This window comes from Lissotriton vulgaris, chromosome 11 (genome assembly GCF_964263255.1).
Source record: "Lissotriton vulgaris chromosome 11, aLisVul1.2, whole genome shotgun sequence".
In the NCBI taxonomy this organism is placed as follows: Eukaryota; Metazoa; Chordata; class Amphibia; order Caudata; family Salamandridae; genus Lissotriton; species Lissotriton vulgaris.
This window is the reverse complement of record NC_141699.1, coordinates 264966644-264983794: the sequence shown is the minus strand read 5'-3', so window position 1 is coordinate 264983794 and position 17151 is coordinate 264966644. Positions and strand designations below refer to the sequence as shown.

Sequence of the window (17151 nt, the reverse complement as noted above, 5' to 3'; positions counted from 1 at the left end):
CAGCTCAGCCCGAGCTGCAGCTAAGAAAGGTAAGGGACATGTTTGTGTTCCTCCCCCAATGTGGCTATGTATTGAGGGAATCCAGTTCTGACTTTAGTATTCACCTGCAATGCATTATGGGAGTGGTAGTCATAAGAATACCCATATGAGCAGTCAACATGAAATGTCGTCAGGCATGCCACACAATACAATCAGAGACATGGGAGGAGCAGAAAATAGTGATATGAAAATGTAATTTAATAGTGATGTACACGGTGAAAGCACCACTAAGACACTGTCCATATCTGTCCACAGGGGAGACATCACGCAAGTCACAGCAGGTGAGGGAGAAGACACATTCCCAAAGGGATAGGAGTGAGCAAGAAGGCAGGGATGCTGGGCCCAGCAGTGCAAGACCTACAGCACCCTGCACACCAGCAGCTGACATACCAGAGGCAGACGACACCATGCTACTGGAAGCATCTCCAGTGCTCCTTGACTCACCACTACATGAGTCACAACAACCAGACACACCAGCAGACACAGAGGTGTCAGAAATCTTCAGGCCCGTGAGGCATGAGGGTCCCCCGCATAGGATCCTACAAACATCCTCCGATGAGGAAGGAGAGTGTGAGGAGTGAATGCAGTCTATGGCAGGAAATGCACCAGGTCATACATCCACTCCTGTCAGGCGATCCGGTGGAACAAGACGTCGTGGGGTCCGGGAGTCAGGCGCCAGTGGCCGTGATGAGGATGTGTTCCAAGGCCTTGAGACCAAAATGGTGAAGGTGCAGCGCCTGCAGGCAAAAGGGATAAGTGCAGTACACAGACAAATGCGCATTTTGAACACTAATTTCACTGACATGAACAAGGGAATTGCATCAATGGCAGACAGCATGAGGGACATGGCAGATGGAGTCAGGGACATGTCTCAGTGTGTGATGACACTCTGTGAGGAACTACGTGAGGACCGTGCACAAAGGCGCAGGGAGAGCCATTGTACACACCAGCAGACAAGCGGCATGCGCCAACTTGCAACTGCAACTTCACTGATGTGTCGCCATTCAGTTGCGATGCAGGAGGGACTGGTGCACTGCTGTACTGATCTCACACGGGGGATGGGGAGAGTCACTACAGCGATGGAAGTGCTGCTGACAAACCAGTCAGCCACCACAGGAGCAGAAGGTGTCGGGGACACAGATACCGCTAGTAGCAGGGGCAGCACCCCTGTCCCTGAAGTAAGGAGGAGTAGCAGACGCCAGAGTGCCGGCGCTGGCACAGCAGACTTGGAACTGAGCCAACCTCATGCATCACGCGGGGCTGTTCATGGGCACAAGCAGTTAGTCTGCCATATTCAGTTGGACATGTGAGGGTGAGGTAACCCCCGTACACACAGTAGTGCTAAGCACACTAGTATGTGACATTTGTGGCTCATGTCTTTTCTACGTAGTGCAAAATAAACTACGTGCATTGACGTACAACACATGCTTTGTCTCGATACTTACTCAGAAGTAGTTGTGTGTGATTTCTGCCCGTCTCTGTCTTCCGTCTGTGGGTGTTGGTACTCCTACTGTGTTGGCTGCTGGTAGTGCCTGCTCATCGTCATGGTCTTCATAGTCCTCCAATTCCACCTCTGTGCCCCTCTTAGTTGCCAGGTTGTGCAACATTGCACAGGTTGCAATAATCTTACAGCATGTTACAGGTGCGTACTGCCGTGCCCTCCCACTTTTGTGGAGGCAGCGGAACCGGCTCTTCAGGAGGTCAAAGGTGCGCTCAATGATGTTCCGGGTGGATTTATGTGCCACATTGTAACGTCTCTGGCTGGGGGTTGAGGGGTTGAGGTAGGGTGTCAGGACGAAGGAACGGAGTGCATATGCACTATCCCCTAATGTGGAAGAAAAAAGATACATTACTCAGATGCACACATTGACATACGTCTGCTTCATCTATCAAGGGAGTGTCACCCATTTTTTTACCTAGCAGGTATCCTTCCCCGAATTCAGCCGCTGTCAGGCGGGTATAGATCCCACTGTTTTGGAATATATATGAATCGTGGGTGCTTCCTGGGTATCTGGCCACTCTATCGGTGATAATGTGCTTGACATCACAGATTGCTTGTACATTAATTGTGTGTGATGACTTCCTGTTCCTGTATATGTGCTCAGTGGCAGCTGGGGGGCAAATGGGGATGTGGGTCCCATCAATGCAGCCAATCACGTGTGGGAAGTTTGCCATGAGGTAAAAGTCAGTCTTGGTCCTGAGCAAGTCCGCATCAGTGTCTGGGAAGTGGATGTAATGAGCCATTCTTTGCATCATGGGATCCAGGAACTTTTTGAAAAAATGTGACAGGCAACTCTGGGACACCCCACCTACCGCTGCCACAACACTCTGGTAGCTCCCAGATGCTAGGAGGTGTATGCTACAGAGCACCTGGACATGGGGTGGGATGGCGTAGGCCCTTGGTCTTGGGTGGTCCAGGAGTGGGTACAGGTCCCTGATCAGGTCCATGATGGGTTTTGGGGTGCAGTCTGTATCTCTGCAGTATCTCTGGCTCTGTCAATTGGAAGAGTGTAATCCTTTGCCTATAGACCTGCTCCTCCCTTCTCCATACCCTCTCACCTGCTGCCTGTAGCCTTAGACGTCTTGCTATGACGTAAAAAGCCGCCATTCTGGTTCCAGTGTTGCATTTTGGGGCCCTTTTTTATAGGCTGCACCTGATTACCTCCTGCTTGCAATCCATGTTAAATACCGATTCATAATTACCGAATTTTGGTGAAATTCGGTAACTTAAGGCTCACCTACATCTCGATGGTGTGGTTTTTTCCATTTCGTAATTTCCGATTCTGTAATTTTACCGAATCGGAACATTTACCGACTCTGTATATTTTCCAAATCGGTAATTTTACCGATTCGGAACTTTTACTGACTCAGTATTTTTTCCGATTTGGTAATTTTACCAATTCGGAAATATTACAGATTCGGTATATTTACAGAGCCGGTAATCTACCGATTCGGTATTTTTTCCGGATCTGTAAATGTTGGGCGACCTACATATCATAGTCCAAATACCGGTCGGTAACGGCCGGAAATACCGATTTTCGCCCGTTTCCGACCGGTATTAGGCTACCTACATCTGACCCTTAGTGTTATCATTAAGACAATCGGTGCGAAATACATTGCATTGCCTACAACCCTGATCGGACCTGCTGCATATCCACGGCAAATAGAACAAAGAAAGCAGTAGCTAATGTGATACACAGCAAGACGCCTACCACCACATTTGGCCGGCCATGTCGTAATGTTAAATACAGCATTGTAAGTGATGCGCAACCTGTCCACATGGTACATCCAAGGCTCATTCGTCCTGACAGTTGTAAAGTGCGAGACAGGAGCAATATTCCTGTTGTGCATATAACAGTTAGAATTGGTCTAGTCTAGGCGGTAGACCCCAGAAGCTGTGTCCCGATCTGTCAGTTAGCCATGGGAGTCCTATTGGTGCTACACTAATGGTGACTGGGCTTCCTGGTACGTAAGGGCATCTAGAGTCAGGATAAAGCTCGAGAACAAACTACAAACAACAAACAGAGTAACTTCCAACAGGTCAGAAAGCGTTCCAGGTATAGGATGTTGGCGATGTTCAGATTCGCGCAGTGTGCAGGAGGGGCGGTGCCTAGGCTTTAGGGGCGTGTGGGGGGTCTTGGGCAAGATGCGGGAGACTGCAGGTCACTCCGGACCAAAAAGCTGAAGTGTCCTATGTTTTGGGGAGTTAAGCACGTGAATTCTATGCATGTAAGATAGTTTAGTAATGGCTGCCACACACATTGGAACTTCTTATCAGTGTGTGATAGCCGTTCCATCGCCAGAAGGTGCCACGTCCTAGAGACCGACTATGCCACTGAGGGAGGTGACATTTGCTTTCAAGCACAGGCTATGAGCTGCAGCGCAGCCATCAGCAGGTGACTCGCCAATGTTCAATCAGCATGCGTCATAGCAGCGACGCCAGGGGGGCGTACGCCTAAAACGATTGTGTGGTGCAGGTGTGGGAGAGGGAAGCCCAAAATACCCCCCCCCCCTTTTTTTTTTTACTTTATTTAACATTTTCAGCAATAACAAAGCAGTGCACTGAGCATATTGAAGGGGAGTCATGGTTACACATTTATGAAACTTCACAGTAATTCCCATAATTGCACAATAGGCCACATGTGCATGTCGCGAAACTTAAACTGCCCAAATCCAGTCCACGTTAGACATAGCCGCCAATTGCGCTGTCAGAACATCACCCACTCCCTCCAACCCACCACCCACTCTCATCATCATATTGGCCATTTCTGCCCGTGGACTACATGCCGAAACACAGGTACTGCTTACATTATAAAGTAGAGCTTTAGCCCACACCGGTCGGCACCAGGCCTTGCTCTTGTTGTGTAGAGTGTTCCTGCTGTTGAGCCATAAGATAAGTCTTGAAGGGGCCCCATATATCTCTAGGTCTAGAGGCTGAGGGGGTTGTGTCAGTGTAGTTCTCACACCTCATAGAGCAGGACGCTAAGCTTTGGAGCCAGGACTGCACTGTAGGAGCTCTCCTACCCCCCAGTGGATTGCCACTTCTCCTTTTGCCAGCAAAAGGGCGATGGCCGTGAACCGCCTGACCTTAATGGGGAATTGTACCACATATCCTAATAAAGCAATCTCAGGCAGGGGGTTCCCTTGTATCAGTATAATCTTGCTAAGCGTGCTAAGCACTCCCATCCAGAAGGTGTGAATTCGTGGGCAGGTCCAAACCAGGTGTGCAAAGTCTGCCTGAGGGGACTGACACCGTTGACATTGATGTGACCTAGTGGGGTCAATCGTGTGTGCCCTAATCGGGGTGACATACATTCGGCGTAAAAATTTAAAGTGAAGCAATATGTGCCTGCTATTAGTGGACACTAGTTTAGTCTCTAAACAGCACGCCATCCACTGCTCGTCCAATGTTGGGTTGCCTAGGTCTGCCTCCCAAGCACTCCGCACCTTAGTACCCGTCTTGTGCAACCAGATCTACACCAGCCTTATAAAGGTGCAAAATCAAATGCTCCCCCCTGCTACTGTCAACAACCAATGTCAGAGGAGTGAATGATGGGTATTCCAGAGGGTAGTCAGGTAGCCGGGCTTGAAGCGCAGCCCTGAGCCTGGCCAGCACAAATCTGTCCATAAATGATGCTTCAGGAAATAGGGACGCATCCTCTATATCAAATATGGGGCCCGCAGGACAAAAGTCTCCCATTTTGGCAATGCCAAACTTTGTGAAGGTATTTTGTACAAGCTTTTCTCCGGTTATGGGAAGTAATTTGGGATTTGGAAGAGGCATGGCTGATGAGTATACCGTTTGTGTGTTTGTGAGACGCCCCAGTGTGGCCCACGCCCAGCTGGTAGTGGAGACAGGTTGAATGTCTGTGTGATCTCGTGGGATTCCCACAGGCAGGACTGCAGCCAAAGTGTCAGGTAGAACAAAGTCCGACTCAGGTCTCAGAAAGGTTATTCTGGCATCCGGGTGGTACCATGTCTGCGCAAAGCTGCCCTGTGCCGCCAGATAATAGAGCTGCATATATGGGACGCCATATCCCCCTTTGTTGTATGGGAGTGTCATGACCTGCCATTTCACTCTTGGTGTTTTGTTCCCCTATACCAATCTAATTAATTGTGTGCGAAGTGTGCTAAAAAACTTCTGAGACGAGGGATTGGGATATAATGAAAGAAATATAGAAATTTGGGAAGGACTATCATTTTATTGAGCGCCACACGTCCTGTCATAGACAGAGGCAGTTTCAGCCATTGATCTATTTGTGATTCGAGCCTGGTGATCGCTACCCCATAATTGAGATGAATAATTTGGTCCGGAACACTATGAATGTGCACCCCCAAGTATCTCACCGAGTCGGAACACCACTCCAATGGGAAATTCCAGCGCCCACGGGATGGTACTCTTCGTAAGAGGGAAGATTACAGATTTATGCCAATTGATCCCTAGGCCGGAGTAGGTGCTGAAGCGTATGATTTCTCGAAGAAGTGGATTTCAGCTAGTCTTGGGATCATGGACGCAAAGGATCGTATCGTCCGCATACAGAAAGACCTGTAACGAGCCACTGCGGAACACCAGGCCCTTTTGAAGATGTTTTTCCTGGAAGTGCCTCACTAATGGGTCCCTAGCCAAAATGAACAACAGGGGGTAAAGAGGGCATCCCTGCCTTTTACCCCGAGATAGCGAGAAGGGCGAAGACAAGTATATAATAGGGCTAGTGTGACTATGAAGCCCTGTGGCATGCCCATTTGCTGCATTATAGAGAGGAAAAAGGGCCATTCCAAGGAATCAAAGGCCGTTTCGGTGTCTAATAGGACAGCAGCTGCTGGGGTGTCAGGGCCTATTCTATGCAGGGTGTTGAATAAAGTACATAGATTAAATGCTGTAGATCTATGTGGTATGAAACCCGACTGAGCCAGGGAAATTATGGATTCCATGAGCAATGACAGGCGGCATGATAATGCCTTAGCAAGTATTTTGTAGTCAAGGTTAAGGAGGGATAGAGGGCGATAGCAGCCACGCACTAAGGGGTCTTTCCCGTGTTTGGGGAGTAATATAATATAATAACTGCTTCACAGAGTTTGGGCGGCAGTACCTATTTTTCCAACGCTTTGGCATACAGATCAATAGTTCCTTGTAAGCTTTATAAAATTCCCCCTTATACTCATCCAGGCCAGTGGCCGAGGAGGAGCTCAGAGACGCTATTGCTTCATCTATGCTTTCCGCTGTGATTGGAACCGCTTGGTGTAGGGAGGTCTAATCATTTGTGCCAGAACCCTACCAGGGCGGTCTCCCTCCCCATACACCTGTGCATTATGGTACTTCCCCATGTATAGAATTTCTCGTTCAGCCATCTCGCTGTATTCCAGAAGCAAGGCGGCTCTCGTTGCCACGCGCTCCTGGTCCAAAGCTGACATTTGTGCAGAATCCAAGGCCCCAATCTGCATCCTGGACCTCCTTCCTAAACACCTCGTCCTCTAATGATCGGTGGGGGAACCTCCATTGCCCCTCAAACCCCTCGGGTCGTGGGATCCGCTGGATCAACAAAACAGGGGAATGGTCAGAGTACGCTCTGGGTAGCGTGAGAAGTCTGTGAAACCACTTGGAAATGTCAGGAGTAACCAACCAGTAATCAAGTCTAGTCCAGGTATCGTGTGGACTCGTGTAGTGGGTGTATGTGGTATGTCCGGGGTCTCATGAGCGGCCCACATCTAGGAGTGAAAAATGCTCACATATGGATCGCAAAGCCTTACGGGCTCAGTGTTTAGCGTCAGGGGCAGTCGAGGTACTGTCAGAGGGGGGGTTAAGGGCGATATTGAAGTCACCTCCTAGTATAAGTGGGATTATGCCCAACAGTAGCAGTTTGGATAATAATGTATAATAAAAATCAGGGGAGTCAGTGTTTGGGCCATACACACAAACTAGTGCTATCTTTTGGTTAATTAACATGCCCACAAGCCCAAAATACCCTTGATGTGGCCCAAAACCTCCTTCCAAAAGGTTGTGATCACATTGCATGACCGCCAGATGTGACAGAGAGTGCCACCCTCCTGTCCGCAGCACCAGCACACAATAGGGGCCATGCAGCAAATAGCTGGTAGATGGACGGGTGTATGATACCATCAGAACATCTATTTATACGCAGTCTCATGCTGTGAGGCTGCGATGGGTTTTAGGGATAACGCAGCATAGTGCTTACCATTGCTTGGTGGTTATCCCCCCAGGGGTAGCGTCATACCAGCCGCCTGGTAATTATGCAAGGGGTCTGAGGCTGAATGCTGCAGCACCTGATAAGTTCTGGAGATCAATCCTTTGTTGCAATCAAATGCATGCACTCATTTCTCGAATGGGGTGAGGGAGCATGTTGCTGCAGCGTATATCTCAGGATGCCTTACCCAATGTTACAGCTTGAGGTATATCTGCCAAGCAGTGGTTGGGAGGGCAAATTCAGCCCTACAGTCCAAGAAGGACTTCATGGTGTCTCCAGCAAACAGGTCTCTGAGAGTCTGGCAGTCCCCCTCCGCCCATTGGCGGAAGGCGAGCATCGGCAGGCCCGGGGGGGTTGGGGAGGGGATTGTGTTACACTTTATGGGAGTATTCGGCGATGGGAATGAGGTGAGCCCCCTTTTCAAGGCAATGCTGTCCCAGACGTCTAATAGCGTCCTGGTCCGGGCTGCAACATAAGCACTGTGTGGGCGAGCTCACTTGGGCAGCCAGACAAGGTCCCACAGGGGCCGGCACTGCACTGCCCGGTACATGTGGAACCAGTGCTTCTCACTTTCATGCACCACCCACTTGGAAATGTACCTCAAGTGCGCCGCCCAGTAGTATTCCAACAGGTTTGGACATGTCAGCCCCCGTCACAAAGTCATGGTAATATTGAGTGGGCTATGCGGGAGGCTTCCCATTCCAAATAAGAGTACGTAGATCCATTTGGAGTCGTTGAATATCCTACCTTGGGATTGATGTAGGCAACTTCTGGAAAACGTATAGAACCTGTGAGAGTATGTTGATTTTGATAGCATTGATATGCCCCAGCCAGGAGATATAGAGGGGTTTCCACCTCTGCAGATCCGTCAGGATCGAGTGACAAAGGGAGGACCAGTTAGCTCGGAACCACATTGAAAGAGTAGGGGTGATGTGAAGACCCAACTAGTTGATGAAGTCTAAAGACCACTGGAAGGGGGTGACGCCCTGTAGTGCCTTTACTTCTGGGGTCGGAAGGGTGAAATTGAGGACAAATGACCTGGTCATATTGATCTAGAAGCAAGAGACAGCTGCAAAGGTCTGCAGACTTTCTATAACATTGAGGAGCGAGACAGCTGATTCGGTGAGGGTAAGGAGGAGATCGTCGGCAAAGAGATTGATCTTATGCTCCTGTCCCCCAAAGGAGATGCCATTGATCCCTTCCACAGCCTGCACGTAAATGTCCAGTGGCTCTACTGCCAATGCAAAGAGCAAGGGTGAGAGGGGGCTTCCCTGCTTTGTGCCACAGTACAGGGGAATCAGGTTTGTGGTCCTCCCGTCCACTCGGACACAAGCAGCCGGAGCTACATAAGATGCTTTTGGAAATAATGGCCTGTCCAAGACCTATCTTATGTAATACCGCTCAGAGGTATGTCCACCCGGTCAAATGCCTTCTCTGCATCTAGCGAGAGAAGACAGGAAGGTATGTCACACCTGCGTCCATTCTCCACCAGATGGGCTATGTGCCGTACGTTGTCGGCCCCCTGTCGCTGGCACATAAACCCCATCTGGTCAGGGTTGAGGAGGCCTGGCAGATACAGGTCAAGTCATGTTGCAAGGATTTTAGTGTAGAGTTTGTCATCCATATTAAGGAGGGCTATAGGGCTGTATGAAGAGCATTGCAAAATATCTTTCCCCACTTTGGGGATGAGTGAGATTTTTGCCATTGCTATTGTAGGGGTGAGTCGAGAGTCTTGCGTAAAGGAGTTGAATAAATGTAGGAGGTGTTCTTGGAGCTGGGGAAAAAAACAAGTGGTAGAAGAGTCCGGAAGACCATCAGGTCCAAGTGCCATGCCATAGGGAAGGGCTGGAACTACATCGCGCAGGTCGTCTGCTTTGAAGGGGGTCCAGGAGGGATCCATGTTGTGAGGGTAAGGGCTCACAGTCGCAGTCAGAAAGGTATGTGCGAAGCCGTGTGGGGTTGGGGGTCCTCACTGGAATATAGTTGCTGATAATAGTTTTGGAAAGCTTCCAATTTATTGCTCTCTGCTTTCACCCATTCTGTGTTCTCCACTCACAGCTAAGCAATGTGCAATTTGGTGTGCTGATGGTGTAACTTAGGTGCCAAGAGTTTCCCCATTTTGTCACCCCTTCATAGTATCTCTGACGTAGAGACAGAAGGGCGCGCTGAGGCTTGCCAGTGCGTTGGGCGCGCAGTTGGCTGCGTACTAGGTCCAGCTGCCTCTAGGTTCTTCGGTGGGGGGCCGCCTTATCTAGGGGGCTCCAGCTGCTTAATCTCAGAAGTAAGTTTGGTTTCTACCAGCTGCACCTCCCGCCCTCGCGCTATTGCAATAGTCGTTATTGTGCCCCTGATAGTAGATTTAAAGCCGTCCCACAGCGTATGTAGAGAGATTTCAGGCAATGCATTAAGGCAAAAGTATTCTACAATGCCCTGCGTATCTGTTCCACATCTACTGGGTTCCGCAGAAGGTTCGGGGGCACGTGCCAGCATGGAGTGTGTTCATGGCGGGTACCGGCATACCAAGTGATTGCTGAATGGGCGTGACCAGATATAGAGATATCTGAGAGCTCTATGTGAAGGAGGCGCAGAATGGAAGGTGTGACAAAGGCGTAGTCTATGAGGAAATAGGAGGATGAACGTGTGAGTAGAAGCAGTAATCACTCACGCCAGGTTGCCTATATTGCCTCGCGTCTATCAACCCGCAGTCTTCGATATCCCTTTTAAGATTCACAGACATTATGCCCGTGGTCTGGTATGTCGTAGAGCTTCTATCTAGAGAGGGGTCCCAGACCAAGTCAAACTCCCCACATCTCCCTCCACTCCCCCTTCAAAATGCATCCTAGGAATGCATCTTGGGATATGTTGGGGGCATATATGTTGAGCAACATTAGCATCCGTCGGCCCTGGAGTAGTTGAAGGGATAGGTAGCGGCTTATTGGTGCAACGTTGGAGGACTGTGGCCACTTGGGTTTGTGATCATGTCCCGAGGTGCCCAGCCGGGTCGGCCCATCTCCTATCGCGGATTCCTCTGGCAGTCCCAGTAGCGCCCTGGCTTCCGTCAGCAAATGTAACGAGTGACGCCTAGCCTTCCACTGGAACAGGAGAGCAAAGGGGTGACCCCAATGGTAGCAGATGCCCTGGGCACGTAGCTTGTCTGTGACAGGTTTGAAGTCTCCGCGTTTCCAAAGGGTCACCGGGGAGAGATATTAGTAGAGTTGTATTGTGTGGCTTTGATAAGTAAGCTCTGTCCTGCCCCTAGCTGCCTGCATTATTGGTTCTTTTTCTGTGAAAAAGTGCACCCTGGTCAAAATATCTGGTCCGCTGTCGACTCCCCCTTCTCGGGGACACTTGGTGAGCCTGGTCTAGGGCAGGAGGGGATGCATCATTGTCTCCCTGGACCACCTGTAGGAAGTCCACAGTAAAGGTCATTATGTCCGTGCCTTTCGCCCCCAGCACCCCCCCCAGATGCAGATGATATTACGGCGGCTCCTATTTCCTAGGTCCTCCTGTTTAGTCTGCAGCTCGATATGTTGGTCCTCCAGAGCGTTAATGCGCCACCACAGCATGTCCTGATCTTCAGCTCTTGCGTTAGCCGTCGGCTCCAGGTAATTGACTCTGTCTCCAATTTCCTACTCCTCTCGCTGGATGTCCCAGGGGCCCGCTTTGAAGTCTTCTTTGAGTGAAGAGATGTCGGTTCGCATCTCCTGTAGGAAGCGGTCTATATATCCTTGGGTGATCGGAGCTGAGAGATCCCCGCCCACCGCTGCAGTCGATGGTGTAGGAGGACACAAAGTCATCTCCTGCTGCAAAGCATTGTTCCAAAGAGACATTAACGAGGTATCTTTACTCACCTTGGAATCCGCCACATAGTTCGCTAGCATGCAGTTCTGCACCAACTGACTCCCACTAAGTCCTGTCAAGGCAACAGGGGAACAAAAGATAGCTTGTGCGCTCCCAGGCGGGGGCGCCGCTCCAAACCACCACACCAATGGGCGAGCCGGACACTGTAAGTGGGGGTACCCCGCTAGCAAGTGGAGCTGGTGCTAGATGGACACCACCGACGATGACCACCACTATCCGCTCTCCTAGCGTGGGGCGCTAGCCGGGTATCACCAACTTGGTTCAATGTCCCGGCCCCGGCTCTCCAGTCCAGATGTACAGTCCCGGGTCCAGTGAAAGGCTGCTGTAGTGGCCTTCACTTACTCTACCACCCCACCAGCTCCAACAGGCGTCTTCTGAAGGTCAGTTCCGGGGGGCCCCCACACAGCCTCAAGGGCCCCATTCAATGCCTTTGCCCTTAAGAGTGCGCTCCTCGTACTTGCGGTGAATGGCACCATGACAAGGATCCCCCAAGCAGTGAACCCACAGCGAACGGGGGCCCCACAGGGCAGCGCCATGGCCTAACTGGCCTGCGTTGGATACCGCATTTCGGTCTCAAATCGTTCACACATACAACTGCAATTCGGTAATAGGAATACACGCCCCTTCCTAATACTGAATCGCAAACCCAATGTGCGATTGGGTAATAGGTTATCGAATCGCAAATAGGGCTTTTTACATCCCAGAAATCCTTTGAGCATTCGTTAACGGGCCATTTGCGACCGGCAAAAAAGCTTGTACAATCCTGGTTCTCAACATGGATGAGTCAGTAGCATTAACCCCTAGGTCACATCTTCTCCAGCAAAAGTGTGGCTCATTTTGGGCATGAGGTTCCAAAAGGACATTGAACTGAGCCAAATCCAAGCATCTGTTTCAGCTTTCAGTGGCCCACTCACCTCCGGGATGCAGTGCTTGCTGTTATTACCTACGCAACATATCTCTGTGTCACTCTGGAATATGCTGTGCAGATAAAACCCCAACACCAGTCCAGCCTTTGTTAATTAGCTCAGCTGCACGTCATACTCTGTGGGCAGATGATGAAATTTGTGCCTATTGGTTTTAGTGTTTTATTTGTGCTGCCACTCCCATCCCCCAGCATGGGACATATTTTTTAATTCCCAGCCAGTTCCTGTTGACTTCAAACTGAGGCTCTGTACAGTTTCTGAAAGGTGCCTGAGGAAGGTGTTCAACATAGTGTTTGTCAGCAGGGATTGGGCCTGAGATAGTCCATTAATCCTCTCCTTGATAACTCACATTCTATCCTGTAGGAAGGCCATCCACAATTCTCCAGCACAAACCACAATTCTCTACATCTTTAATAGAGAACACATTGTTATGGTATAACAAGTGTCACTGGAGTTATGCGAGTCTGTGTTTTTTGCCTACCTATGGATTTGCTACATTTATCACATTAGCCCTCGACTGCTGCATAATTTGCAGATTATAACAAAAAATTATTGTTTCTAGCTCAAACAGATCAAAAGTTACTAAAAATATGGCAAAGCGGGGATGTGACCTGGTGGTCCAACATGGCGGACGTGCCTTAGCGTAGCTCCCGTTGCCCACCATAATCCTACATTAATCCTGCCACATTGACGTATCTGCAGCCCAACTGACCCTCAGCACAACACAGAGAAACCTCGAAGCAGCTGGGGAACAACTTTCGGACTCCAATTGACACTCCTGTGTGGCCGTAGCTGTGGATAAACTGGAGCCCAGGGTGCCTGCCTGGATGAGTCCGGCGTGCTGAGGCGGCTGGCGCGCTGCCAGGACATTGTGGCGTGGCCTGAAGGTTGGGTGAGTCGCTGCCTGCTACACCAGCCCACGTGCGATATCCCCGGGGCAAGGCCAGAATATACCCCCGTGGTCGATACTTTGACCTGGCCTTCGCCCTCGGCTGACTAATAGGGCCCCGGCATAGAAGAGATCTGGTAGGCCCGGGCCTGGCTGGTGCTCCCCGGCCGCAAGGCGCCGCTGCTGATTATACTGCCCGGTGGCCTAGGAGGTGGCTTGGAGCCGTGGGCTCCCACTCAGGCAGTCCCAGATGCCTGGGGGATTCGGCGGTCATAACGGACCGCGGCTCCCCTTTGGGTTCTGACCTCCCGAGTTGTGGTGGAGACAGGCTAGGGGGCCCGTGTCTGATTCACCAAGAGCCCGCTCAGCGGTTGCAGGGATCGCGCTGTAGTCCTGGGACATGGTTGGCCCCAACGATGTGTGGCCAAATGGGTGCTTTGCTGGAGCCAAGCCGAATGGGAGGCCGGAGACACAACCCTGTAGCCGACTCCCAGACTGGATCTCAGCAACTTACTCGGGCTGTGGCGTAGATGCGGCCTGGCGAGCCTGGGCTTCACTAGTGCTCCCTGACTGGGCTGCACCATCTTCGGTCTGCTACCCAGGAGGATCCATCTCTTGTGTCTGGTGGACATCGGACGCCCCATGGCACGGTGGCCACACCGGCCCACGATACTCACTGGGGCCTGATTAGTGAGAGGCGGTGAGGCAGGGCTCTGCAGCTGGCCCGTGGTATAACGGCCCAATCCGGGGGATGGCGCTGGTGAAGCTGGACTGGCCCGACTTAGACCCGGAGAACACGTGGTCAGTTGGTAAGTGTGCTGGGGCCCCTGATATTTCCCCTGCTATCACTTATAGGTGCTGAGACTAGAGCATTTCCCTTAACCCTGAGACTTACCTGGGCAGCTGAACATCAATAGAGTGGGGTGTCCAACTGGCCCTGTGGCACCGCAGGCTCTGACACTTCATCGGGAGGTCCCAGCCGGGACTTTCCCAGGGTCAGCGGGAAACAACAACGCCGGTCACGCTCTAAGAGGAGTTCCAAGACTCGCAACAGTTCTCAGAGACGGGTATTGAAGGGTCAACAATCTCCTACACATCCTAACCCACGCTAGCAGAATCGCATATCTGACACACCAATCTAGATGGGTGATATAAAACTGGGCTACAACTACAAGTACATTTCAGTGGTCCTGAAGACGCTTTAATGTACACAGGACATTCATTGGGGATCCATTGGCTGGGAGTGGATCCTCCCCCCGCTGGGGGCGGGATACTCACTATGCCACAATAGATGCTTCAGAAGTGTGAAGGTATTGTGGGGTTAATGGAAAGTTCAAGTTGATTTTCAGTGCCACAATCATGTATCTCCTATATAGAGTTCGATCATATTATATTACCCATATGCGAGCCTTTGTGCATGTCAGACACCCGACATGTCAGAGACCCAGACGCGAGGATTGAATATTACTAGCTGCAATGTCCGCGGCCAGCTGGACAAGATCAAAAGGGGGGCTGTACTTCGCCAGGCCAATCGCTAAAAAACAAATATCCTATTGTTACAGGAAACTCACCTGTTGGGCAACAAGACGCCATGTCTTGCTTTGTCCAGACCTTCAATTCTGGTTTCACCAGGGGCTTTCGGGGGGATGGCTATACATATTCACTGCAGGGTACTCTTTGTTCATGACAGGACTTGATCATACCTCCAGGGTAGATATACAGTGGAGACTGGTACGCTATATGGGAAGCCCCTTACTCTCGTTATTGTATATGACCCCCATCTCAATGTGGAACTTAGTGGAGCGCTTAACGTCCCTCTGGGCGGAGATTCTGCAGGGCTTGATGATAGCTGGGGGAGAATGGAATGATGTAATGTGCCCCTCGATAGACAGATGGTGCAGTACAGGTCAGTGGGTTGACATGTGCAAATCAAAACTCCAGGCATTGACTCAGGGGATGGGTCGATACATAGCATAAACTACACCTGACAGAGCAAGGATACACATACTTCTCGAGCATAGAGACGGTAGAGATACTGCCCCGGGCCTCTCAGATCACTCCCCAGTAGTATTACTGATGTGCCTAGACCCCAGGCATTCCCCGCTTTGGCGGCTCTCGCCGTGACTCCTACAGGATGAAAAATATCACCAGCAGATGCAGACCGCCATTCTTGAACACTATTCCCAAAATGTAGGCACAGGTGAATCCCCAGGGACCCTGTGGGAAGCAATGAAGCCAACGATAAGGGGGCGGATATTGCCTTTTGCACTGCACAACATAAGCAACACCGTGAAAAATTGCTACGCACTGAGGCCCAAATCATTGACCTAGAGTGCAGGAGTAGAGATGAGAACCAGGCCGGCCCCCAGACCTACATACATCATACAGACTTATGTCTTTACTTAATGTCAAGGCGAAACTTCTTGCTAAACTTAAAGCGAACCGCATTGTCCCACATATCACAGCGCTGATTCACCGGACCAAGCCGGCTTTATGCCCGGTCGTGCCACTCGCTATAACATCCATCGCACACACAATACTATTGCCTTGGTGGATTGGCTGGACGTGCCAGCCGCGCTCCTCCTTGCTGAAATGGACAAGGCCTTTGATTCCCTTAACTGGACTTATCTCTTTACACTTCTGAGCCGCCTTAATATCGGCCCGACTCACTAAATACTAGGCCTGGGCGTGGGCGCTAGAGGGAGCGCTGTGGAATGGCTGCACCTTAGTCCTGCTCCGCCGGCCGGGATGGAAATCCAACCAAAAATTGTGCATATGGCATGATAAATGACTGTCCAAGCATAAATATCCACATCGGAAAGCAGCGGCTGCCAGGCGATGCTACTGTGAGCAGTCAACGTCCAGAGAAAATCAGTCCGACTCTCTGGCTGTGACAAGATGGCGGAGCATTGAGTTGTTCGGGCTGTAATGGCGCCGTTATTTTTTTCAACTATAGCTAGCCCCTGCAGTTGAATAAAGAGGGCCCCTGTCATCACGGCTGACATCGGAGACACACAACAGCTCTCCTATGAAAGATAAGTAACCCCAGAGGGCACCTTGATACACCGCGCTATCGTAAATAAACCACAACTGTCTCGGGTAGCTGCTGTAGAAAGCTGGCGGGGTGCGCTCCTTAGAAAAAAAAAACAACATAAATACCGTGAGAGGCGGAGGGACTCCTTACATAGCCACGCAAATAGAGATTGCCGTGAGGTGCGAATGAGAGGCACTGTGCGGAGAGAAAGGAGCGCCCAGTGTGTGCACTGACTCCCAGAGGAATCCATGTTGAAGGCGACCTTATTGCATTCACCGAAATCCCATGGCAATTGGCGCTGGCGTACGCGGGGCAAAATAATAAGGCACGGTTGTAACGGCAGGTGGCTGGATTGCACACATAATTACCACATGGACACACGAGGAGAAAACATAATTATCTGCCACATGCACATATGCACCGTAAAGACAAAGTAATGCATGCACGGATCCACTTGTGTGACATCACGCCCCATGTCAATAACTATACACTGGTGCATAATTGAAAGGTACTTGATATAACAAGCTGGACACGGACAACTTCACCATACACGTGCAAAGGCGCTGACCACTTTTGCCCATGTCCTACATCAGCTATGCCACCCCTCATTGTAGTGCATACGTGATAGAACAGGGCTGAAGTTGAAATGCGGCACTCATGCCACTGTGCCCAATATAAAATTAACTGCAACGCAGCACTACT

At 50.6% G+C, this 17151-nt stretch overlaps 1 long non-coding RNA gene across 1 annotated transcript; it reads right to left on the bottom strand.

Annotated features, from left to right (window-relative positions):
- Positions 1–216: 216 nt before the first annotated feature.
- Positions 217–1865, bottom strand: LOC147679635 (uncharacterized). Its single transcript, XR_015301002.1, has 2 exons — positions 1485–1865; positions 217–776 (listed from the first exon to the last, which is right to left on the bottom strand). It is a non-coding gene; the product is annotated as an uncharacterized LOC147679635 (long non-coding RNA).
- Between the last annotated feature and the right edge of the window lie 15286 nt (positions 1866–17151).